Source organism: Equus caballus, chromosome 5 (assembly GCF_041296265.1).
Source record: "Equus caballus isolate H_3958 breed thoroughbred chromosome 5, TB-T2T, whole genome shotgun sequence".
NCBI classification, from domain to species: Eukaryota; Metazoa; Chordata; class Mammalia; order Perissodactyla; family Equidae; genus Equus; species Equus caballus.
The window spans coordinates 8305869-8331431 of NC_091688.1; the positions used below are offsets into that span (position 1 = coordinate 8305869).

General features: G+C 38.4%; 1 protein-coding gene and 1 long non-coding RNA gene across 30 annotated transcripts in view; one reads left to right on the forward strand and one right to left on the reverse strand.

Moving 5' to 3' along the window:
- Positions 1-25563, forward strand: part of DNM3 (dynamin 3) — a 567669-nt gene that overhangs the window by 486161 nt on the left and 55945 nt on the right. The window lies entirely within an intron of this gene.
- On the reverse strand, positions 12850-15384 carry LOC138924218 (uncharacterized). The gene is made up of 3 exons (XR_011438999.1): positions 15249-15384; positions 14716-14835; positions 12850-14199 (listed from the first exon to the last, which is right to left on the reverse strand). It is a non-coding gene; the product is annotated as an uncharacterized lncRNA (long non-coding RNA).

Consider the following 25563-nt stretch of genomic DNA (forward strand, 5'->3'; position numbering starts at 1 on the left):
CTGTTCCTATCCCCAACAAACCGGGCTTTCTTTAATCATTTAGAAGCACATTTTATTTTGCTCGACCTTTTTTTTTTTCTTGCACGATGTTCTTAGAAACCAAAAACAACAAAATTCCAAAAGCTTTTGCTAATTAAAAAGAGAGGAACTGAAACTGTTATAGATTATGTCAGTTCAACCCCACAGGAGAAAAAAAAAAAGGAGAACTCCAGATCTCTTTGAAAGTATATGATTTACACTATATTGCAGTAAATTGCTGCAGGCCGAGAATTTCTCATTCATTCCTCTTGTGTATCATGTAGGCACTTAGAGCGGTTGGTGCTCCTCGGGACAAAGAAGGAAGAATTCACTCCAGTCAGTGTTGCTTTTTATGATATGTGGTTTTGAGTCAGAGGAGTGGAGTGCAGTGTGAATCATGGCAGCAACCAACTGAAAAATCCTCAACCCTATAACAAAAAGCAGATTTTTTTCCACATTTCTTCCAAGTTTTTACTTCGCATGTAAGTCTGAGATAGAAAATATTCTGGAAAACTGTAAGGAAGCCACAGTAGTTCTTGCTGTTTGGGGGTTTCCCAGAGAGAATAGTGCTCAGAACGTTCTTTTTTTTGCCAAAAGGTTTATTATGCAGACTGAACCGCCCAACGAAACAGACAACACCATCTCCATTTTATTATACATGTTATTTACTGGGGTTTCCCTGAAGAAAGCTTAGAAATTCTTTCCCCATGAGTCACTGACCAAGTGATTGTTTTTTTAAAATATAAACTTTCCTTCAGCTGGTCAATTTGGAACACAGTCTTCTCATCTTCTGTTCACTTTGGGGCTGCTTCGCCTTCATCTGTAAATGATCATGTCTATGGCCAAATCGAGTGGCTTGAACGTAGCCAATTTCTTTCTGTTTAACACTGAAGTTGAAGAAATCAACAGCCTAGTCAGGCAAGATTCAGACGACTCTATCCTCTGAATGTGAGCCACATAACTATATTTTTATTGCTTTGGCAAAATGCCTCTCTTTGGTTTAATTTCTGCTCGAATTAATGGGATGGGGAATTGCATGCTTTCTTGCCGAGAATTGCTGGTGGTCGCTATGCCAGGTCACAGTATCCTTTACCTTTGCAAGTCGGTTAGAAGGCGACTTCTACTCTTGTCTTCTTAGTGAATAAGAACCTGTAATGATTGTCCTTGCTAGTAGTTTAACTTTCTAATTAGTGACACCTTAACAAATGTGTCAATAGGAATGTTAATCAAAACCAACTTTTTCTCCATGAAAACAGCCCAAAATTGCAATCCTCCGTTCTAAAGGAGCAATGTTATTTTAGAGAATATTTCTGAACCCCTTCCCACCCACTTTCCCAGTGGCTATAAGAAGCCTGCTGTTGCCAACTGAGTGGTCTAGAGTCCCTGCTAATTACCTCCTTCCACAGCTTTTGATTTTGAGCCCAACTGATGGCGCCAGAGGCTGAACCACAGTTAGATCTACAAGCCCTGGATTTGCCAAATGGAATCTAGGCAGTTTGTTTCCTTTCTCACAGTGTTTTTATGATGGAGTCAGCTCAAACTGGAAGTAGACTAGGAATTACTTCAAAATATTAATGGCTGATGGCTTAAATTTTGAGAAAAATAGCCAACAGAATTCTAATTCTGTGGCTCACGTGTGTGTGTTTTTGTGTGTGTGTTCACAAAAGGACATGTGTAAACATATCACAAAATCTGTTTTTCTAAAGATATTGGCATTCTTTTTATTATATTTCACTAAGTACAGTAATATCCAATGCTTTCAGAATACTTCACATTTTATGGCCTTATAAAGGTTTTATTCCATTGTCTGTAGATGACTAATGCATAGGGTCTCATGTCCAAATCAGATGTGCCTAGAACTTTTGCTAAACTGGAATCTTTTTAAAATATATCTTGGAAAAGAAAATATAATTTTTATTCATAGAGGGAATAAAAATTCCCTTTCCAGAAGATTCGGAGGAGTTAGAGTGAGACCCTAAGAGTTAGTTATCTCTCCGTTTCATAGACAGGAATCAAACACAAAGCCTTAGTTTCATTATGTTTTAAAATGTTTGTTTCTTAAAAAGTATTTTCTCAGTTATATCTTGCTTTCTTATTTGATGTTCTTTCAGAAAGAGAAATTGATTATGCTAGAGAAAACAATATTAGAGGACAAAAGAGTTCTCAGACAACTGTGAGTTAAAGGCTTCCTAAATGAACTAACCATTTTTCTCCTTATTAATTTGGTTCCAAAGGCATTTGGGGTGGTATGGTAATAAATCAAGCATTTCAAAATCTGTAGGGCAGAGAGAATGGAAGTTCAGCTCTCCATTTTGTTTATTGATGGGAAGTCAGAAAATCATGCATAATTTTAAAGAGCAGATGATCTAAACCACACATCACCTACACACATACACACAGACACACACACACACACCCTGTTAACCATTGGAATAAGTCCTGCTTATCAAATTTACCAAACTTTTAAGTGTTTTTGTGCACCTTCCATATGTCAGACACTGTACTTAATACTGGGTATATAGCATGAAAGAATCCGCATTCTCAAATGGCTCCCAGTCTAGTAGGGAAGACTGACAAGAAAATCATTTATCATCACCTTGTATGATAATTGTTATAACAGTTATGTTAGGAAGTAGAGATGAGAGTTACCTAAAATTCTTTGAAAAGGAAGTGACTTTTGAGATGAATTTTGCAGGAAACAAGTAAGAATCTGGGAGAAGGCTGGGTAAAAGGGTGTGGATCCCAGGCAGAGGAACAGTATACATAAAAATTCAGAGAAATGAGAGTGTTTTGGGGGAACTGAAGGTAGATGGCTATGACAGCATGATGTTTGTATGAAGGTGTGCCAAGGAGGCTGAGGAGCAGGGGAGATAGACAGAGATCAAATCTTACTGGGCTTTGTATGCCGTGGACAGGAGTTTGGACTTTATCCTAAGACCACTATGGATCCTTTGAAGAAATTTAAATTTGAGATCGTCTTTATATTTTAGTAAGAGCTTTATACTAGGAGTGAGCAAATGTATTCGGATATAGGACTGAGGACTTAAGAAACAATTGCAATAGAAAATAAGTGTTGAAGTGGGCACAGATAGACTTCTATTTTCAACAGAATGACAGAGCAGATACTCTGGTGGATACCCTGCACACTTATAGTTAAAATGCTGAATGTAATATATAAAATTTGTTTTCAAATGCGTTGCCAAAATGATTCGAAAGGAAAGAATCCATAATAAAGGCCAGAAAATGAAGTGAAAACAGGAAACCTGGGAAGTGAGCGAGTGCTAGAACTGGTTTTAATCCCGAGGATTTCACCCAAACTCTGAGAACTTGAGCATCCTTCATGGTGGCCGAAGAAGGCCTGGGGAACAGATGTAAAGCTTCAGACATTCCTAGTTCGAAGGAGGCTAACAGGAGACTGTCACACAGGCTGATACTGCAAACTGTTACCTTGGTATAAGAGTATGCTAGAAATAAACACAATTTCAAGAAGGATGAAACAACGTAATTGCCCTTTATTAACCTTGGCACTAAACGGAAGGAGGATGGTGGTGGTGATCTGCCTTTAGGCTATTAGACTATATAAACAGAAATCTGCCCTCATCTGAATTCACGCTGTGTGCGTGTTATGAAAAACATCAATACAGAATTTAAATTTCCTGGGTTAGCAGTACCCCAGACAAACCAGAAGATGCAAGCATAAATCCTCTCTGGAAAAATGCAAGTTTCACCCAAGCCTTAAGTAACTCCCTTGGATATGGAGTTCCAAGGAAAATGAACAGCTCACAAGGAACAAAGGAAGGAAGGAAAGACATATGGCAACAAGCCACTGCAGGGAACCAAGAGAAACAACAGACAGTGAAGTCAGACCACTGAAGAAAAGATATTGGCATTATTAGGCACAGAAATAAAATTAAAATGTTTAATATGTTTAAGAAATAAATGAGAAGCTTGTAGGTCAAGCAAGAAAGATCAAGCACATTCAGGGGGGAATAACTTCTAGAAATGAAACACAATCATTGAAATGAAAAATTTAATCAAAAAGAGTCAATGAAGCAGATTAGACATAGCTGAATAAAGAATTAGTGAACTGGAAAATATGTAGTAATATAAATACATGATCAGAATAAAGCACAGATCAGAATAAAACACCACCCACAAAGAAAAAAGTTGAGACCAAAGATTGAGTAGGTCTAACGTGTATCTAATCAGAGTTCTAGAAGGAGACAATAGAGAGAATGGGGAAAAGGCAGTATTCAAAGGAGTAGCAGAGTGTTCATAGCAACACTGTTTATAGTAGTGAAACTCTGGAAACAACCTAACTGGCCATCAATAGAGGGGCAAATGAATAAATTGCAGTTTATTTTCACATTGGAGTATTATACAGAATCCCAAACAAGTGAGCTACAGTACATTCAACAGTATGCATGAATTAGCAATATAAGTGAAAAAAGATTATATACAGTATATTCCTTTTATGAAATTAAAAATAACTGATAAAAATAACTCTTTAAAGCTATATATAGATTCAATAAAACAACTATAAAAGGAAAGTAAGGGAATGGTGATTGTTCTCACTGATGGTTCCCTTGGGTGGCAGAAGCAGGGGGATGAGTTGGTGGAAGGTACCATACGAGTAAATGCAGGTTATTTTAAAAATCCTAGCTTTTGTTTTTAGTAATGAATTAACAGGTGCTTATTACATTATAATAATCAATTAAAATCTAAATAAATAAATAAAATTGGTCCATACTTGACCAATGATGACAGACTGCCATGAACTAAGGATTATGGTTAATCCAGTTCTGTATGCTAGAACATTGAGGGAAGTAGGAGGAGAGAGAGAGAAAGAGGCTCAGAATTTTATAAAATTGTTGAAGTTCACCAATTCTGAGATTCAGGAAACACAATAAGTTCTAAATAGGATCGAAGAATAATAAACAAATACACACCTATGCGCATCACAGAGAAGCTATAGGGCACCAAAGAAAAAGAGATCTTAAAAGAAGCTGGAAGAACAGATCTCATACGAAGGAGGGGAATCAGACTGACTCTTGATCGGTTAACCTACAAATATCATTGGATAGATGAATGGTAGAGCCGGGACTCAGGTCCATATCTTCCAATTGCTATGCCCATGTTCTTTCTAATATTCTACCAAAATTTGTCACACATCCTTGTATAGAATATTTTGTTCATTGTAATGAATGCAAACCAGAAAAATAACAGAATCAAGGAACCCAAAAATTTGAAAACCCAGAAAAAATACAGTAATAATCTGTTTAACATATGAAAACTTCAGTAAAACTTAAGTACAGAAGAGAAGAGGGAAGTAGCATTTGTTTAATGCCTAAATACATGCCAAGCATTGTTACTGGTATTTTAAAAATCTCATTCATTTCTCACAACTAATATCTATGCATTGCAGTTCTTACTTCCATTTTGTGGTGGAAGGCACCACGGCTTGGAGAGATTAAATAATCTCCTCAAGTTCGCAGAGCTGGTAAATGGTAAATTCAAATTCTGGAGAGGTGCCGTCAGCCCTGCCCAATCCCCCATCTTCCCAGGAGCATTTTCGATAAATAAATAATGTAACTTATGTTACCTAAGGTGTCAGCAGACAGAAAGAACACTTTCTGGGTAACCTTCCAATATGACCAACTCCCAATATCAGAGGTTCCTGACCCCAGAGACGTCCCCAGGAATATCATTTCTTCCCTTGCCCTTCTCTAGACCTCTTTCCCACCCGGATACCCTACCAATTCCTCTAGCACGTGTTTGGTCACCCACTGAAAGTATACTGACTATTTTCTAATGACGCAGGGCTTTTGAATCCCGGCATTTACACTTACTAGACAAACTACTGAATCCATTTGAGCCTCGATTTCCTCATATGCAAACTGCGAAATAACACACACCCCTCAAAGATAATTGTAATGGTTAAATGAGAAAATACAATCAATAAAGCCCTTTCAGTTCAGTCCCTGACACTTAGAAGTTCTCAGTAAGTGACTGCTGCTGCTATTATTAGACCCTTTGAAGGAACAGAGACAGAGTTTATATTTAGTGGTGTTCATTTTCCCTTCCTAGTTTATGTAGGAATACGTGACCTCTCCTTATTTAGCCTACTGTTTTGGGTCTGATAATCGTCTTGGACCTAGTTGTCATTAATTTTAGATCATTTTAATATGAAAATAATTATAAAATATTTTGTTCTGAATTTCACATCAAGGTAATATGGAGACAGTGGTACATTACCAAATATCCATTTCTAAATTAAGATTTTTTAAATTTTAAAAATTCCCAAATGTTCATCCTCTGAATTGACTTCACTAGAAGGGAATAAATGAAGACAACGGTCACTTAGCTTGTAAAGAATACACATGTTATTTAGGTCTGTTTGGCCAAAGAGTATTTTTGCCTTAAGGATTTATTTTTCTGAATTCAGTGGTTATGCACAATCATTTTAATGACACAATAATATGTGAAGAGGATTACTATACTGTCGGGAGTTAGAAATACAGCAGCACCAAATCCGCATGTTTATAGACAACTCGTCCTGAGACCAGAAGGAGGAGGAGAGGCAGAAAAACATTACACTGAAGCAGCAAACACGTTCATTGTGTGAAGCGTGTCCCATGACACGCGCGAAATGCTAAACTGGTATAGATGTCTGAAAATAAAAATGCCTGTTGTGTTTTCAAAGTTTGCAAACTTGATAAGCCCAATCGGCTCAAATTTTTATACTTTACCTTTCAATTAATCACTCTGCTATTTTTTACAAGCGAAGAAGATAAAAGCTATGATAGAATATCTTCCTTCTTCTACATGATTAGTGGCAGTTGACTTGCTCCTTCTGTTCTTTAGGACTTTTTGGCGTGGTAAGAACATTGTGAAGTTGCGCACATTTTTCATACTCTTCCACTTTATCTCATTAGTGTGTGTATTTCTTGTAGGTGGGATATGCCTCCTGCTCATGACTTGATATTGCTGATGAATCCACAGAGGTGGATTTTCTTTTTTTCTTTGCTAACCAACATTCTGTGCCACTTGATCATTTATGTAGCGCTCAGACTTTTAGAAGATTGTTTAACTATCATGGTATGACTAGAGAAGAAGAAAGGAAATAATTAGCTTGGAGAAAAATTAACGTAAGAACCATTCTCCAAAGAGCACAGCAATGCCGTAAAGTATCTAGATGATCTTTTAGAGTATCAAAGACTGGGGTATGCTGAAGGACCCATAGCAGAAGAAAATAGCTTCAGATCTTACTCACGTTATACTTTCTAAAAAGGGTCTTGCTCTCTTTTACACAAGACACAATTCATAAGATCTTTTTAAATCAGCAGGAAACTCGTCTATCTGCGTATCCACGGAACCTGATGACTGTTAACAGCATAGCCTAACACTGCTGAACCGTTCAGGATGCAGGGATAAGGAATATCATTCTATCCTTTCCAACTGAAACAACATCAGAAAATGTAGGCAGGCTAAATAGAATTATCCAAAATGGAGCCTGTCTGAAATTCCAGCTCTCCCAAAGACAAAAGTACCATTCACCTCTTCTTCCTTCTTACGGCTGAAATTCATTTGCATCCACTGACATCCTTTAAATTATTACCCTCCTGGGAAAGTCTGAACTCCCTGTAGAACATTTAATAAACATTCAGTTGTTTCTGATCAGACCTATGTTGTTTGTAGTTCCCCTGACTCATATTTTAGTATCCCAACAAAGAAAAATCAGTGCCAGAAAGCAAGCAAATGGTAACCACCTAGATTCTCTCGGTTTCAGGGACTTCCTGTAGCAATTTTTAATTTTAGATACCTACTTTATGCTTTTACAGTTATAATTCCAGAAGTCTGGCTCTTATCTGACCCTTTAGAATGATAAATCTAATAGGATTTCTTGTGCCCAGAGAAAATGCAAACTGGCAACTAGAAGGTTCCAAAAACTCAGCTGCGGACTAATTGATGGCTTTCTCCAAATATCTGTTAAAAATTTAATATAATAAATGCTAGGAATTTTTTTTTTGAGTAAATTGTTTAGCAACAAGAATTTAGCACTTTCAACGCAGCCACATGGTCTGTTGCCCAGGACTCCCTTAAAAACTGCTTTGCTGAGGCTGTTCGACATCTGTCAGCATTTTTCAGCATAAACCGTCGGCTCAAAAAAATTCTTCAGGCTGAAACTTGATATATCAGGTCTCAGCTCAGGAGTTTTCATGTGTATTCAGGAAAATAAGTTCAGCTGTTTTTAAGTTAGAGCTATAGAAAAAAATCTAATATATCATTTCAAGACACACTTTTAGTTTATACATAGATAAAAGGAAAACAGACTTCTACCCAACGAAAATGAATGCGAAGCATCTAAACAATTTGATAGTCATGAAGTGTTCTTCACACTGTGTTGCCGAGACAGGATGTCTTTATTGGAGCTATAGTGACCGCATTCTTAGTAGGATGGTATATGGAACTCTGCCCAGCTTTAATTCCGGAGGTCAGAATGTGCCCACCTCTTGGCAGCTGAGGATGAATGGCTTAAGTGACAAATTCCAATCCTTCAGCTTCCCAGATCATTGTACAGCCAGAGACTAATACAATAAACAGCAGTTTGCCAAAAGGGATCGTGATCCACTGGCGGATTGTGGTTTTGCACAGCTTCGACATACATTATCTTGACGTCTAAAATTACTTCTCAGAGTACAGCTGTGTGTGTGATACTGGACTTCATTCCACTGGATGATCCCATGTAGTCCACTTAGAACAGGAATGCACTTTTGAACTGAAAACTGTCACAACAAATCTCACTGTGAGTGCAAGAATTCATGAAGAGTTCCAGTTTATTGGTTTGCAAGGATTTGCCTCTGAAGGTGGAGAGATTGCGTCTTAAAATTGTTACTGCATTCAAGATGGAAAAATCATTTCACTGAGTGAACTCCTGATATAGATATTTTTTAGTTGACTGTTTGTAAGGTGAACATTTTTTCTTTTGATGTGCATGTTGATTGGAACTAGAAAGGCAAGGAATGAGTAGGCCTTCAACATACTGGTCCTCTGTACCAGCATCTATGTTGCAGAACTTCTTTGAACTAAAGATTCCCTAAATCATTGCTGCATAACTTTCAGGGGAAAAAACACTTCAAAAGCATATAAACAATTGAAATTGTACTAAAATTGAGCCACTGCTTTACTTATATGTGTCCATATGGCTCCCTGACCTAATCACAGAGCCCTCTATTCCACTAGGATTTTCTTCCCCATGGAGATAGGAAAATGCCCCAGTCTCCATGATTGATTTGTGCTCATTACACGTTGAGCTTAGAGCTCCGAAAGCTGAATTTCAATTCTAGCTCTTCAACTTCTGTTGTATGGCCTTGGAAAAATTATGCATCTTTTTTGACTCTCAATTTCTGAAGAAGGAAATAAGTCTACCTATGTTACAAAGTTGGTCAAAATCTCAGAACAAATTATATAAGTAAAACAATTTCAAAATTATATACCTCTATATTTATACAAAGTATATATTCATATTTATCCAAATAGTACACAGTATTGTTACCAGTATCAAAGGAAACTAGAAGTCTACAGTACTGGGGAACCAAATAAAATTTGGCCCAAAAAAATGGTAGTTAGAACATAAATTGATTTTAATATCAACCTCTGATTCCACTTATCCATGGTTTACAAAATGTTTTGTAAGGATCAATATTTATTCTGAAATAGCTAAAAACAGTGTTACCACATAGTAGTTTAATACATAATGCATTGATGTGTGTGTGTATGTGTCTGTGGTATAAAAACATTTTTGCTATAGGATATTCTGAAGAAAAAGAAAAGACTTAGCACCAATCAGGGCTGTCAAATCTTTACTGTTCTTAGCTATACTAATCTTAGGACAGAATCTTTTTAAAAGACATGTGGACTTTGATTTCTGGCAATTTTTTTAGACTAGCTATCTTGATTTCAGAATATCTAGAAATATTGAGGACAGTGTGAGAAGTGCTCTTTTAAATTCCCAATTGAACTCACAAGAAAGATGAGAAAACCCTGGGGTGCAGAAATAAAGAGGGAGCTGGAAAGCAGAGAGTTAAGCCTATGGTGAAGCCACAGCTGTTCTTGGGGCATTTGCCACTACTGTACCCAAGAGCTGTGGGTTTACATAATCATATGGGTGTAGGAGAAGAAGCCTCAGCCAGAACAAGTTGGAAAATTAAAACCAAGACCCCTGCACTAAGCAGAACACTCAAAGAGATACACCTTCAATGAAATAGTAGATCAATAAAGATCTACCTGCCAGTAATGGGAGAAATCAAGGAAAGTTATTTATCTCGGCCTGGGTTCTGGGTGGAAGGAAAGAAAAGTCTTCTCTGAGAATTCATTTTTACAGGTCTCCTATCATGTGATTTGGGGTTCAGATTTATACCACTTGCATAGTCAAGCAGAATGAAAGCTGAGAAATTAAAGTAGACCCATGCTGGAAGCAGTTCTGGGAGCCTGTAGAAACGTCAATGCTCCTGGAAGTATGTGCCAACACATCAGACCTGTTAGGATTCACATAAATAAGGCCCATCAGAACATAAATACACAATCCAGCATGTAAAGGACATAAAAAAAGAAGCTGTCATGAGTGGGTCAAGAGAATAACAAATAGGAGAAAAGATTTTGGACTATGTTTAAAATGTTTAAAGAAATAAAAGAGCAATTCACCAACTTGAGAGAAGAACACCTTTTTTTATTTTTTAACAGACAATGCAGATTTTTTTAAAGAATGAAATAGAATTTTTAGAAGTGAAAAGTTCAATTATTGAAATTAAAACTTTATGAATAGATTAAACAGATCAAGAGAAACTAAGTAAAATGGGTTGTATACAGTGGAGTGCTGATAAATGTTTAATAACTAGTTCTCCAGAGTGTGGAAAAAAGCCATGTTATGTAGCATTTGCCAATTTCCATAGTGCACCTACTCCTAACGTGGCCAATTTTAAGCTGTCAATGTGGTGACAATGAATGCAGACCTGGGAAGAGATGTGCACAGTGGGTTTTTGTAAGCTAATAAAAGCCAGTTCCTACACATGACTGTATGTATAGCTGAATAAATTATTCAGAATGCAGCATAGAGAGAGAGGGTGTTAGGAAATGTATATGAGACATGAAGGACAGCATGAGAAAGTCTAGCATATGTTTAATCATCATTCTAGAAGAGAGTGGGACAATGACTAAAATTTGTCCAGAACTGATATACGTCATGAGTTCTAAGATCTAGGAGCACCACAGGTAACATGCAGATATACATTGTAAGGAAATTGCAGAACACCAAAGACGAAAACACAATGTTAAAAGCATCCAGAGGAGAAGGAGAGATCAACTTCCAAGGAACAAGAATTAAGACTTCTTAAGAGCAACAATGGAAACCAGAAATAATGGAATAATCTTAAAAGTACAGAGAGAAACACTGTAAACTTAGAACTGTATAACCTAATGAAAGTATTATTCTAAAGAGAAGGTATAATAAGACATTTCAAACAACAAAAACGAGAGTTTGCTGCCAATAGATGCACACAAAAGAAACTTCTTAAAGAGGTTCTTTAGGAAGAAGGAAAATGGTCCAGAAAGAATATGGACAAAGAAATGGGTAAACGTTTAGGTAAATTAGGCTGATATAAAAACAACAACAATAATAATGTCTAGTAATTAAAAGCCATGTGTACAGTGACTTTTATTTTCCCACAAACACTAAATGCTTATAATGCTTTTGATTTAATGATATTACCACTTAAAAGTTTTAATTATCTTTTGTTTGCTTTGACTTATAAAACAATCAGTAAAAAATATTAAACATTGTGGTAAAAGCTTTACTTGTTTGAGTCCAAGTTAATCTTTGCTAAACATTAAAAATTTGAGTGGGTTTTGAATTTGTAATGGAAGAGCCATAGATATCTGTAAGAAGAAAACACACTCCTCTGTGGGTGTCCTTTACTCTCACACTACTGCAACACTACGACACTTCTGACAGCAGATGTGTGGGTTTTCCACCCATTAAGCAATCCTGCGACATCACACTTCTGTGACAATTTAACTCAATTCTGACACTATCTACCTGGAGATGGCCTGTCAGATCCCACAGGTTAAGGGTTCTGTTCCACAAGACTGCCCCTTCCCACTTCGGACGCCAATCACAAGTGCAGCTTGTCACCTGTGCTTCTGACCAACCTGCTATATAGATCAGAAGTTCCCACAATCCCCTATTCTGGTTCTATAATGTGCTAGAGTGACTCACAGAACTCAGGAAAACAGTTTACTTACTAGATTACGGGTTTATTATAAAAGGATATAACTCAGGAACAACCAGATGGAAGACATGCATAAGGTATGTGGGAAGAGGTGCCGAGCTTCCATGCCCTCTCTGGGCATTGCACTCTCCCAGCACCTCCACGTGGTCACCAACCCAGAAGCTCCCCAAACCCCATCCTTTCTCGTTTTTATGGAGGCTTCATTACATAGGCACAATTGATTAAATCATTGGCTATTAGTGATTGAACCCAGCCCCCAGCCCCTCACCCCTCCCCAGAGGTCGGGGGATGGAGCTAAAAGTCCCAACCCTCTAATCATGTGATTAGTTCCACTGGCAACCAGCCCCCATCCTTAGGGGCTTTCCAAAAATCCCCTCATTAATATAAACTCAGGTGTCGTTGAAAGGGGCTTGTTATGAATAACAAAAGACACCTTCATAGCTCTTATCACTTAGGAAATTTCAAGAGTTTTAGGAGCTCTGTTCCAAGAACAGAACCAAGACCGGATGTACATTTCTTATCAATCACAATCTCACAATACTTCAGATTTCAAAAAAGTTTATGGCAGTAGAAAAGTTTACCCCCATAACACTGGAAGTTCAGAGCCTTTGTTTCTCCCTACCCACATGCTGGTGGCTTTTTACCACTAGAAGAGTTATGGACTCACTCTAACAAAAAAAAGATCGGGTTATTTATACTATTCTCCAATAAAAGGAACCACGGCTCCTTCAAGAAATTGCAAGACTGGAGCAGAGAAAGTACAAAACGAACCTGGAGTACGTTATGGTGCCAGAAAGTAAACAAGTCCTCAAAAAATGATGGGAACGTGTTAAAAGGATACAGGAGGCAACCTAAAGGCGGCTTCCAATGACGAAATCAGGACAATTTCAGCAACAAAATAATGACAGTAGCGGATTATAGCCCATAGAATAAAATAAGAATCCTTACTTAAATACTTGAATAAATAATTAAATGAAGCAGGGGAAGCTCTTCCTTACAATATAATTCCAACTAAAACGTTTAGAAGAGAAGGCGGAAATAGAAATCACCATTGGCAAAACACCACAGTAATAGTTATTGCTCTCAAGAACCATCAATGGGTGCTAAAATTAATAGGTGAAAGCATGATGAGAAACAGGATATTTACATAGCCTCAAAATATCACCCAAAAGATACTTATTAATTCCAAAGGGGGAAAAGTAGAAACTTTACAGTGGAGAAACCTGATAGACCATCTAAACCAAGTGATCAAAGTTAACATCACTAGCAGCAGTAAATAGGACAGTTTGACATCACGTGTCTCCTGAGATAACAGAGCGAAAAGGACACGTGATTTAGGTGGTTTTCTTGACAAAAATGCATAACCTGAATTTCATAATGAGGAAACATCAGATAAACTCAAATTGAGAGACACTCTATAAAATAACTGGTCAATACTCTTCAAAATTTCCTAACTGACCATGGTCGTGTGGTTTTATAAAAATGTTAACATTTGAGGAATCTGGGTGAAGAGTATACGGGAATTTTTTTTGTATTAATTTTGCAACCTTTGTATTAGACTGAAATTATTCCAAGACGAAATTTTTTTAAAAAATCAAAGATAGAATTATGATCGTTTCCCTAGGCCTCTCCATTCTCCCTCATTCTCAGAAAGGCCATTGGTCGTTACCTCGTCTCCCAGTTCTATCCGGAGACATCAGTGCGCGGCTGCGGTAGAAGGGGCCAAGTGCAAGGCTCAGGCGGAAGGGAAGGAAGCAGTTTGAGTCTGAAGCACAAGGTCCCTACTGTGTTGAATCAGCGTGGTAGCGGCTATTAAAATGCCATCTTGTTCTCCCTCCCATTCCTCTCTCTCTTCCTCGACCTCCACAGTCCACGTCCCAGACTGCTTTTAATCCTATTGGGAGGATATACGGGGAGAAAGAAAGAAAAAAAATAATGAATGGCTGTATTCCTTGGCGCGTGAATAACAGTTTCCCTTTCGGGGCTTCAAGAATAAAAAATGAGAGGCTTTAAATCTTGCTAACTTGTGCAAGAATGTGTGTGTGTGTGTGTGTGTGTAGATAAAAATGTAAACTACCACTGTGGAAAGATTACTGCTGATTTTCAAAATCTGTTAAAGCAAAAGAAAGCATTATTCCAGAATAAGGTGTTCAGAGGCCAGTGGGAAACAGAAGAGCAGATGCTTTTGTTTAGAGCAGGATGGATTAGGAAATACCCTCTTCAGAGTTAACTCGAAAGAGAGGAGCCTGTTGCCAAGATGTGTTTATCAAACAACGTCTAGGCTGTGTCACAGGATGTGAGATTTGGTGTAGCTGTGTGAAAGAGCTCTGTGTTTTTATTTTAGCCAAATCTCTGCAAGCTTCTCCGTCAGCTCCCTCCCCACCAGAGAGAGACAGCAACGACAACAAACCCTGCCTGGAACAGCAGAGCAAACGTTGGCAGGAAGCCCGTTGGGATCCAGGCTCGCTTTTTAGAAGGAATCTCTCAGTTTGATGCATTGCTTCTCACAAGGGAGCTCCAGACTGCTTTTCTGAAGATAAAATAAATTAGAGCAAAAAGACAATATTGCCATTGGTAATGCCTTCTACTTTAAAAAAAAAAAAAAGGAAAGAAAAGACAGGCAAAATTTCCATGCTCATTTTGACTCCCTCTCGGGATCCAACAGGCTACGGAAATGGTGCAAGAAAAAGCCACAGATAGAGTAGTCGGGTGTGAATTCAGACCACATGCCTCACTCCTTGTGCTTCTTTCTGGAGCAGTCTGTTTTCCGTGAGCCGGCCTGCCTCCAGTTAATCACTTGGCAGGGTGACATTCCACCAGGTTGCCTCTCTGGTGACTCAGACAGAGCCTGGGGCATCACTGAATTTACGTTAAAAATCAGATGGACGTCTGGACTCCCCCCGGCCCCCCCGACACACATACACACACACACACACACTTAACCAGCATCAAGTCGTGCAGTTCCCTCTGTAAGTGATGGGCGCTGCTGGCTGTTGGTGTTGTTTTTGGCTTGAGACCTTAGAGACCAGCCAGCCGTGGTGTAAGCAGGTCTGTCTGCACTGCTTTGGGGCTCACTGCCTTCTTAGAAGTCTTCTCACTGTTCCTTATTTTGCCGGCAAGCCGTTACTGTTGCTGATTTAAAATTCCTCAGTCTGTGTTTTCTGCCCTATAAGAGAGTGAAGTATAGAGAATAGTGTCCCTATAAATCAAGACTCTTTTTTGTCTTCACTTCCATAATTTGGGACTGAGGTTTTAAGCCAGTGTAGAACTTGTAAATTTGCTAAGTTTAAACCAGAATTTGGGGGTGGGGGTTAAAAACTAAACTATTCTGCTCATGCTGTTTTGAAAACGTCTGGTATGCGTGCTTTTTTATTTTTTGCTCATCATACGGTCTATTCAGAAATTTTTTTTAAAAAAACCATTAAATAGCTTTTGGCAGAATGTCAAAACCAGCGTTGCAGGGAAAGTATTTAAAAGTCTTTTAAGTGTGGCTATTTGTATAAGCAATACCTGAACGTAGCTTGTGACCAGGTAGGACTGTTTCCACAGGCTTTCATGGAAATATTTCTAGGCGATTTCTGTGGCTCTTTTCCTTGAGCTCATTTATTTGCTTTTGCCTCAGAACAGAGCATTTTAATGAGCAGTTTTATGAGCCTATCCTGCGTTCTGCAAGCTCCACATGACTGGATTCCTGTTACACATAACCTTTGCCCTATTTTCCATTAAAACACAAGACTTTCCTGTAATCAACTTCATACTGAGATCTCGGAGGAAAAAATGCAACAGATACTCTGGTCTACTATTCAGTCCACTAAAATTCATATGTTTTTAAAATATCTGTTGTTCCCTTATAGTTTTAGTAATTATACATATTTATATTTTAACCACAAATTCCTTTCTTTTCTAAGATGCTTAAAGACTCTTCTGTTTTGTACCTTTACCTGTCCAATATTACCATAGCCCTCTGCGTGGATAGCTCATGGAGCTGTCTTTATAATCCGTTGAGGCAGGTACAAAGGTGAGATGAACCCCAAATCATTCTGGAAATATGAATTTTCAAAAAAAATAAACTGCATACTTTTCCCGATCTTATATATAATTGCCAATGTCAGGAAGTTCCTTCTTATGACAAATAATAACCACGTGATGCATCTTGACTCCTTCTCTTTGTGTTTTAATTCAAATGTAGAACAAGTATTTTCCGTTTTACACATAGTATCCTAGATATTTTTGTGTAGAATGATTTTCTTTTCTCTAACTTGAAAAATTCAAATTTGTTTCATTTTTCTTCTGGGTCCACTTGCAGTGTTTTCATCAGTTTGATGATATCTGCTAAATGTTCAAGTTCTCCCTTTCATTTGAGCAGAGAAGCCCCAAACAGTATGCTGAGCCACTGGAAGGGGCTAACCAGTAGGAGAACAATGGAGCCATTGTTGTGTGGCACACTCGCTCCCCTCTTGGTCATGCATTCCAACCATGTTTGCCTTTTAAAACTACACTGCAGATTTCAGGTCGTCTGCCGCGCCTTATAACATGTAGCTCTTTTTCTGCTCTGCTTACTTCAGCCAATCTGTCCTCATCTTACAATCCTGTTTACTTTTTCTTTTCAGGACAAGAAAAGCGCTCTTTAAGACAGAGTGAAGTAAGTTTAGGGCAAGTGAAAGGAAATCTACCTCACATAGCGGGTTATAAACCTATGGAACTCATTAGTTCCAAAAGGTGGTGCTGGCAGGAAACGTAAATGGATTAAAAAACCTCTTAGCCAAATTTATGAATGAGAGCCATAAATGGCTACTAAGAAAACCAGGACTGTGCCTGAGTTTTACAATCGAAATCAGAGAGTTGCTCCAAGCCCTCCCACGGGAGATCTCTTGAGATCTGTTGAGATGGCTGACCTTGGGTCTGGCCCATGATGGGATTTCCTGAGCGTCCTGTGTCCTCTCTGTGCTTGTCTCTCCTCAGTCTCACTGGGTTCAGACTTTTCCAAGTCTGTTCTGGGATAGGCAACTTTCCTTTTGAAATAAGTTTTTTTTTTGAAACTTTTCCTTTACCGTTGAACCATCTGCCTACTACAGTGCCAATTATGACTGTCAGTTAGGGAATGGTGACGTCTGTCCAGTGGAAACTAGCTGAGATCACATTTGGATTTTAAAACGTAGATACTTTCTTTTATGTAAAGGCAGACCCTTCTATTTCCTGGGAATTTTCAGGCCCGAGACCATAAATAGCCTTTTTACTTCATCCTGTCCTCTCTCCTCAGTAGAATCTTCGTCCCATAACCCCTTTGCTTTTCCAAGATCTCTGTCTCCTGACTGCAGGGGTTCTCAACCTAGGACACTTTAAAAAATGCAGAGCTCCAGGCTTCATCCCAGACCAAATAAGTCATGATCTCTGTGGCTGGGGCTTCAAAATCATCCCAGGCTGTTCTCGGCAGTCACATGGTGAGCCTGGCCTCACCGGTTGTGTTAGGTTCTCTCCTCAACCTGAACCCTGCTCATTCTCTCAGTGTCACCTGAGACCTCATTCTGCCACGCCCCCACCTTCCTATGTTCAGTCTCTATTAGTCATTATGGTGAAGGTCACTGTCAATGATGTCATTGTGAACAATACTGGGTCTCTATGCTGTCTGCTTTCTCTATCCTTCCAACTGTGAACTCCTAGTTAAAAAAAAAAAAAAATTGCTGAAAATATCTGGCTGCCTGCAAATTCATGAGCGGTTCTCAACTTAGGACACTTTTAAAAATGCAGATGCTCCAGGCTTCACTTAAAGGACCTACACCTCCTTAAAGGATTTACAAGAACTTCACCTCCTTTTATTCACCTCTTCACTTAAAGGGCCTTCCCCTCCTTTTACTCACCTCTTCATTGACCTACCTGGCACCTCTCCAGATATAAGCTTCCTTCACACCAGTCCCTCACTTTCCTTCCAGGCAGGGGTGTCACATCTTTCCTTGGGTGAACACTGAAGCCAACCAGACAAAGCCACCCAATACCCTTGTCTTCATTCTTCCCCCATTCTCTTCTTATCCGTTGCTAAAATCTTCATGAAGAAAAATTCCCCTTCCATTTATTAAACACTATAGAGTACCAACCGTGTGCAATGCATTAAAATACAGTGGAAAAGACATACTAGAAAGCAATTAACAATAATTCATGGGAAAAGTGTAAATTCTTAAAAAGAAAAAAATCACTTAAATAAATTATAAGTATATAGGAAGGAGAGATCAATTTTGATTAATCTCACCAAAGAGGCCTATCAGCTCACATAGGCAGTGACATTTGGGCCAGGCCTTGAAGAATGGAAAGATTTTAGCAGTCAGATATTAGGCAGAAGGGCATTCAAATTCAAAGGGGCAGCATGGCCGAAGGTACCAGGTTGTGATGTGCTCTGCTCCATCTGGGAATAGTGAACAGCCAGGTATAGCTGGAATATGGCGTAGAAGGTGAATCTTTCTAAATATTTCTCCTTTACCAATACACTGACTCTCATTCGTTTTTTACAACATCTAAAAGCTGCTGCACACAACTGCCTTATCTGGTGTCTTTGGTCTTTTGTCTGCTGGCTCCTTTTTTAACTTCATATATACACATTTTCCCTGCCCTACAAGAAATATTTTTGACCCTGATATCTTGATACATACTGTGCCATTTCCTTTATTTCTCTGCCAAACTCGCAGAGTGTGACTTATACTTTCTTTCACTCCTCTTTCTGCATTCCCCACCTCACCCTGCTAACCTGGCTTCTGGACACCCTTCACCCAGCCCACCCCCCGGCTCTCTCCCCGGACCTACAGAAAGGCTCTGTTAAGGGTCCCCAAATCATTCTGACAAAACCATTGGTCAGCCTTCCTTCATTCTGTTTGGCCTCTTAGCATATCTGGCACTGTTGTGAGAGCATTTGTCTTGAAAGTTTTTGCATCTAAGTAGCTGGGATGTTGCACAGTGTTGGAACTGCTTCCATCTCTCTTCCACACCTTGATCTCCATTGCTCGCACTTCTTCCGCTTCCTTAACTGTGGATATCCCAAAACACTTTCCTCCCTCTCTCCCTCCTTCTTCCATTCCATCATTCATTCTTTCAGTCTGAAAACATTTATTGAGCACATGCACTAGGCCAGGCACCTTACTAAACACAAAGAAAAATTTGATCCTCTCCGTACACTCGTTGATTTTAGCGTGCTTTCTTTTCTTATGGCTCCAGCTTGCATCTCTATATGAAAAGTTTCTAAATCTACACTTTCTGCTGTGACTTTTCACCTGGACATTCATTCTGTGATTCCAGTTTCCAACAGATATGTCCTTTGCATCTGCTCAAAGACAATTTGCTTGAAAATACTCATTTTCTCGATGAAAATCAATTTCCCTGCCTCTCTTTAGTTGTCTCAATTAACGAAGTCACCATCTCACAGTCTTCTGGGCTGGAAAGCTGAGCATGATATTTTGCACTTATCTCTCAATCAATTTTGTACCCAATCTGTCCTTACATTCTGATTATTCTTTCTTAAGGATGCCTTTAAGATCCACTCTTACCTCTCCATTTTTATAGCCACCCACTTGATCCAGACTTTTATCACCTCGCGCATAGTTTACTACACAGACAATAATTGGTCTCCCTGCTTCCAGTCTCAGCTTCCTTAAATAAATTCAGCCTGCAAACAGCTGCCATAGTCATCTTCCTAAAACACCATTTGATCATGTCCTTTCTGGTGATGTTGCATGCCTGCCATATCACATCTCTTCTCTTTGGTCTAACTCAGGTTCTCCACAATCAGCCCCCTCATTTCAATTCAACTCAACATGCTTGTCACCATGGCTTCCCCAATATTTCTCCAAATGTATTAAGCTAATTTCTACCTCCATTTCCTTTGTTCCCCTTGCCCACATGCCTTCTTGATGTCTGCATGCCCTGATAGTAATCAGGTCAAGTCTCACACACTTCCTGTCTGTAGCCTTGTCTGGCTCCTGAAAATTCTAGAAATCTCTCCTCTCTTGGAAAGCCACTTACACTTAGAAGCTTTACCATAACACGTAGGACTTACTACATGCTGTCATTATGACACATTGTTTCCTGCCTGTTAATCAGCCCCTCCCCAAATCGATGGCAAACTTCTCAGGAGCACAAATTGTGTTGTGTTCTTCCTTTTTTCCTCCCAAGGGACCCGGTACATTTCTGATCCTATGTTATATGCTTAATATGTAGCATGGACTAATTGTAATGATTATCTTTTCTTCAATAAACTGGTTTAGATCAAAATAAAGACTTTACAGGGACAACAAGAAATAGTGTTTACATTGTATATAAGGGGGTCATTTTCTGCCCTACAACATTAATACCTAGTCTGCATATCAGTTTTGATGTAGATGCCTCCTCCTAACTCAGAAAGAGTCGGTTAAAAAGTACTCATTGAGCCTCTAGATCTAAATACCAAAGTATAGGAAATACAGGGAGTGGAAGAGCATGTTAAATGATATCCAGGTGGATTCACTCTGCCAAATGCAGACTGGAGAGTAGGACGGAATCTACAGGACAGGTGACCCTTTTTCTTTTTCAACAATAACAACAAATTGCAAGGAAAAACAAAAGATGGAAGAGAAGCCTATAGTCACAGTGTATGAGCTTCTTTGGATCCTAATTCAAACACAGAAACTTAAAAACTTTTTTCCCAAAGACAATTGAAGAAGTGTATCGTGAACACTGAGTATTTGTCATGTTAAGAAATTATTAATATTCTTAGATGTGATAATAGTATTGTGCTTATGTTTGCTAAGGGTCTTTTTTCTTTTAGGAATACATACTTAAATATTTACAGATGACATTATGTGATGTTGGAGTTTCCTTCAGAATAGGTGAGGCATATAGATGGAACAAGGATGGCCTTGTGGTGAATTGTTGAAGCTGAGTAATGGGCACCTAGAGATTCATTTATATTATTCTCTATACTCTCTCTACTTTTACATGTATTTAAAATTTCCCAAATAAAAAGATTTAAAAAGTAGTTGCTGATGTTAAACAATTCTTACTATTTTTGGTGAGACAGTGGTATTATGGTTATGTTTTTTGAAAAAGAGTCCTTATCTTTTCGAAATATCGACTGAAATATTAATGCATGAAATGATAAAAAATGTGGTCATTGAGGTCATTGTGTTTTTAAAAAATTATAGTAAAGCAAACTGTTGTCACTGAAAAAATTTCTTATCCCTGGGAATATATCCACAAGCCCCAAGTTGAGACACAATACTTTCGAAGGTTATGTAAAGCCTGTCCTATGTTTTACCTGTTTTTACCTAAAGATTACCCCAATATCCAATGGTGAGCTGTGCATCCTGTGGATGAGTGCATACAGAGGAGTAGAAATAGCCAAGCACTGGGTCGTGAGTAGTCGTAGTCCTTAGACATACAGACTTGTCACGGGAATAGTGGCTTTAAAAACCATTTGGTTATATTACAGTTAACATCAGCCTTCAATGATATGCACTGAGGCATTAATTAGATTAATCTAGATTTTTTTTAAAAAACGGCACAGGCTTTCCCCGATATCAATTTAATTAGTACGTTCAATCTTAGCCCTTTGACAACCTTTTAACGAAACACTGATTATTAGAAAATTTATCTGATTTGGAGAAGAGTCTTGTCTCTGTGATTAGGATATTCATGAGCAACAAAATGGTCATTAAGCTAAAATCAGATCGTAGCTGAAGATCTGGAAAATCCACAGGTTAGAAAAATCATTCGTGAACGAATGAGAATTGAGTGTAATACCAATACGTTCATCATTTCAAGTGGATTTCTGGAAAGCATGTAGTTCTCTTCTAGTCATCCTGAAGCTGTAAATGCTCATTGAACTTGACCCTCACACTGACAGTATCCCAACAGAAGTTAAAATTAACTGCACAACTGAGTAATTCAATGAGATCGTTTTATGGTCTCTCAAAGTTTCATTTGACAATATAACCAAAAGGAAATAAAACTTTGCACAGTTAACTAGGAAACATAGGATTTATCAGGTAGTCGTTCTGAGAGTATCAATCTAAAATGAATATTTTTATAAGAATGAGTCAGCAATATTGTTTAGCAGAATTGGAACTGAAGAATAAGATTGTTAATAAGTAATCATTTGTAAAGTTTTTAAAATGAATATGTATTTCTTTAGAACTTAAAAAAAAACTTTATTTAAAAAATATAATACCAGGGACCAGCCCGGTGGTGTAGTGGTTAAGTTCATGTGATCTGCTTCGGCAGCAGCCCAGGGTTCACAGGTTCAGATCCTGGGTGCAGACCTACACGGCACTCATCAAACCATGCTGTGGCGGCATCCCACAGGCAAAAAAAATAGAGGAGAGGAGCCGGCCCCATGGCTGAGTGGTTAAGTTCGCACGCTCCACTTCGGCAGCCCAGAGTTTCACCGGTTCGAATCCCAGACATGGACATGGCACCATTCATTAGATCATGTTAAGGCAGCATCCCACATGCCACAACTAGAAGGACCCACAACTAAAATATACAACTATGTACTGGGGGAACTTGGGGAGAAAAACAGAAAAAAATAAAAGAGAATTGGCACAGATGTTAGCTCAGTGACAATCTTCCTCAAGCAAAAAGAGGAAGATGGGCAACAGATGTTAGCTCAGGGCCAATCTTCCTCACACACACACACACACACACACAAATATATATATATATGTATGTATGTATGTATAATACCATGTACCTACACTGTCCAGCATGTTAGCCATTAGTTGAATGTGGTTACTGACCACTTGAAATGTGGCTAGTCCAAATTGAGATGTGCTATAAGTGTAAGATGCACACTGGATTTCAAAGACTGGGTACATAAAAAAGAATGCAAACTACCTCATTAATGATTTTATATTAATTACATGTGGTATTAGTTTGCTAGGACTGCCATAACAAAGAGCCAGCGACTAGACAGCTTGAGCAACAGAAATTTATTTTCTCACAATTCTGGAAGCTAGAAATCTGAGGTCAAGGTGTCAGCATGGTTGATTTCTTCTGAGGCCTCTCTAACTGGCTTGTAGATGGCCGTCTTCTCTTGTGTTGTCACATGGTCTTCCCTCTGTGTGTGCCTGTGTCCAAATTGCCTCTCCTTGTAAGGATACCAGTCATACTGGAGTAAGGTCTACCCTAATAGTGCCCTCATTTTAGCTTAATGACCTCTTTAAAGACCCTATCTCCAAATGCAGCCCCATTCTGAGGTATGGGGGTTAGGACTTTCAACAAACGAATTTTGGGCAGATACAACTCAGCCCATAAACACATGTCAAAATGATAATATTTTGGATATATTTTGTTAAATAAAACATTATTAAAATGCATTTCGCTTGTTTTGTTTTACTTTTTTTTCATGTGGCTACAGAAATGTGGCTTGCATTATATTTCTATTGGATAGGACTGTATTTTATATCTTTGGAATGTTAAAATGCTGTATCATCACCTGTTGAAGGAGTAAGAAAAAGGCATAGTTTTAAATAAATTTCTCACTTTCGACTTAATATCAGTTTTCGTACTCAGTCTTACGGAGGTATTGCTAGTGAGCAAAAGCAGTGAGATGATGTATAAAGAGCATGATATGTACGCAAGGAAAATTAGGTCAGAGTCCTGTTTGGATCTTACTGTCTTTATGATCTCGGGCACATCCTTTCCCCTCTCTGTGCTTTCATTTCTTCTCTCTAAAAAGGAGAGAATAATAATGGCTGACATTTATTCAGTGTTTGCTCTGTGCCAGGCACTGTTCTGAATTTCTACGCTAGTGGTGTTTAATGCACACAACAACCCTTTGAAGGGTAATAATGATGATAGGTACAAGTAGTACTCTATTTGACAGAAAATTGAAAAGATCAGTTAACCTGCCCAAGGTCCCAGAGTCAGTAAGCAATAGAACGAAGTGGTCTAACGCCATCACATCCTTTATTTCCTCCTGTGCTTCTGTCTCATGAGATTGTTCTCAGGACCAACCGAGATGGTATACGTGAACTCATTTAAAAATTATTGACTATTAATTGTTTTCTTTGTCCTTTTTCCTAGAAATATTACAGATAAAGCTGTTGTTTTTCTCTTTTGACCAAGAAATCTATATATCTTCCTTGACTGCCTGGTAATTTCAGAGCTAAGAGACTGTATCTGGGTTTTTGATGCATTATTGAATGACAGAATCTTCAGAAGCATTCTCGGAAGTCATCAGTTCTAGCCCCTCGTCTCACTCATCAGAGCTCTGTCATTTTCCAGCATGCCTAGAAGACTTTGCTTGAATTCTTGTAGTGAAAGGGTGCTCCCTAGTCACGTGACATTTCTGAATAGCCGTGACTGCTTGCACAGTAAGCTTAAATGCACCTTCCTTTTCTTAGGGTCACAGAATGTTAGAGCTGAAAGGGCCTCTGGAGATTAAATCAGGGGTCATGATACTCAGGTACGTACTGAAGGACCTGATACATTTGGTATCATAAACCCACACATGTTTATTGGCAAGATTGTAGTCCAATTTCTTTCTCTGCTTTAGAAAACATTCTCAAAGAAAGGGAGTCTGCAAGGGACCTTTTGAATTTTTTTTAAACCTAAGCTCATATTTATGAATTTTGTAAAGCTCAGATGTCATTTAAGTCACTTATGTCATTTATATCATTTATCTCAAGTAATGAAAATGGTTTACTTCTACTGAGCACTCAATGAATGTCAGGCACTGTGCTAAGTGCCTTTTCCACGTTATCTCATTTGGTCTCTATACCTGCCCTGCCCTGTAAAATGGATAAGGTGCTAATCTTACCCCTTTGTACGGCACAGAAATTAAGGCCTTGGGGGGCTGAATAACTTCTTAACTTTAACTTCACTAAAGTCACAAAGCTAATTGGCGACAGAGCCAAGATATAAATGTAGGTTATCTGATTCCGTAGTTCATACTCCTAATTGCTATTCTAAATAATCACTCAAACTGAAGTGGATTGGGTGTTTAGATAATCCATCTGAGTCAGGTGGATTTTTTTTTTAACTTGTATTGCAGAAATGCTGCAAATGTGTGTTTGATCCAAGTATTTTCCTTATAGTTTCCTTGATTTGAGAATTCTCCTACAGACTTGATATATTATTCATAGTAATATGGAAAATATAACTAAATATACCAAGAGTTTTATTGAAATGGTAGGAATTACCATCTGGATAATTTCTTTTATTTATTTTAATTCCTTTGTCATTTGAATCACATATACCACCTTGATGCTATGTGAAGCTATCTTTCTATGCTACCTTA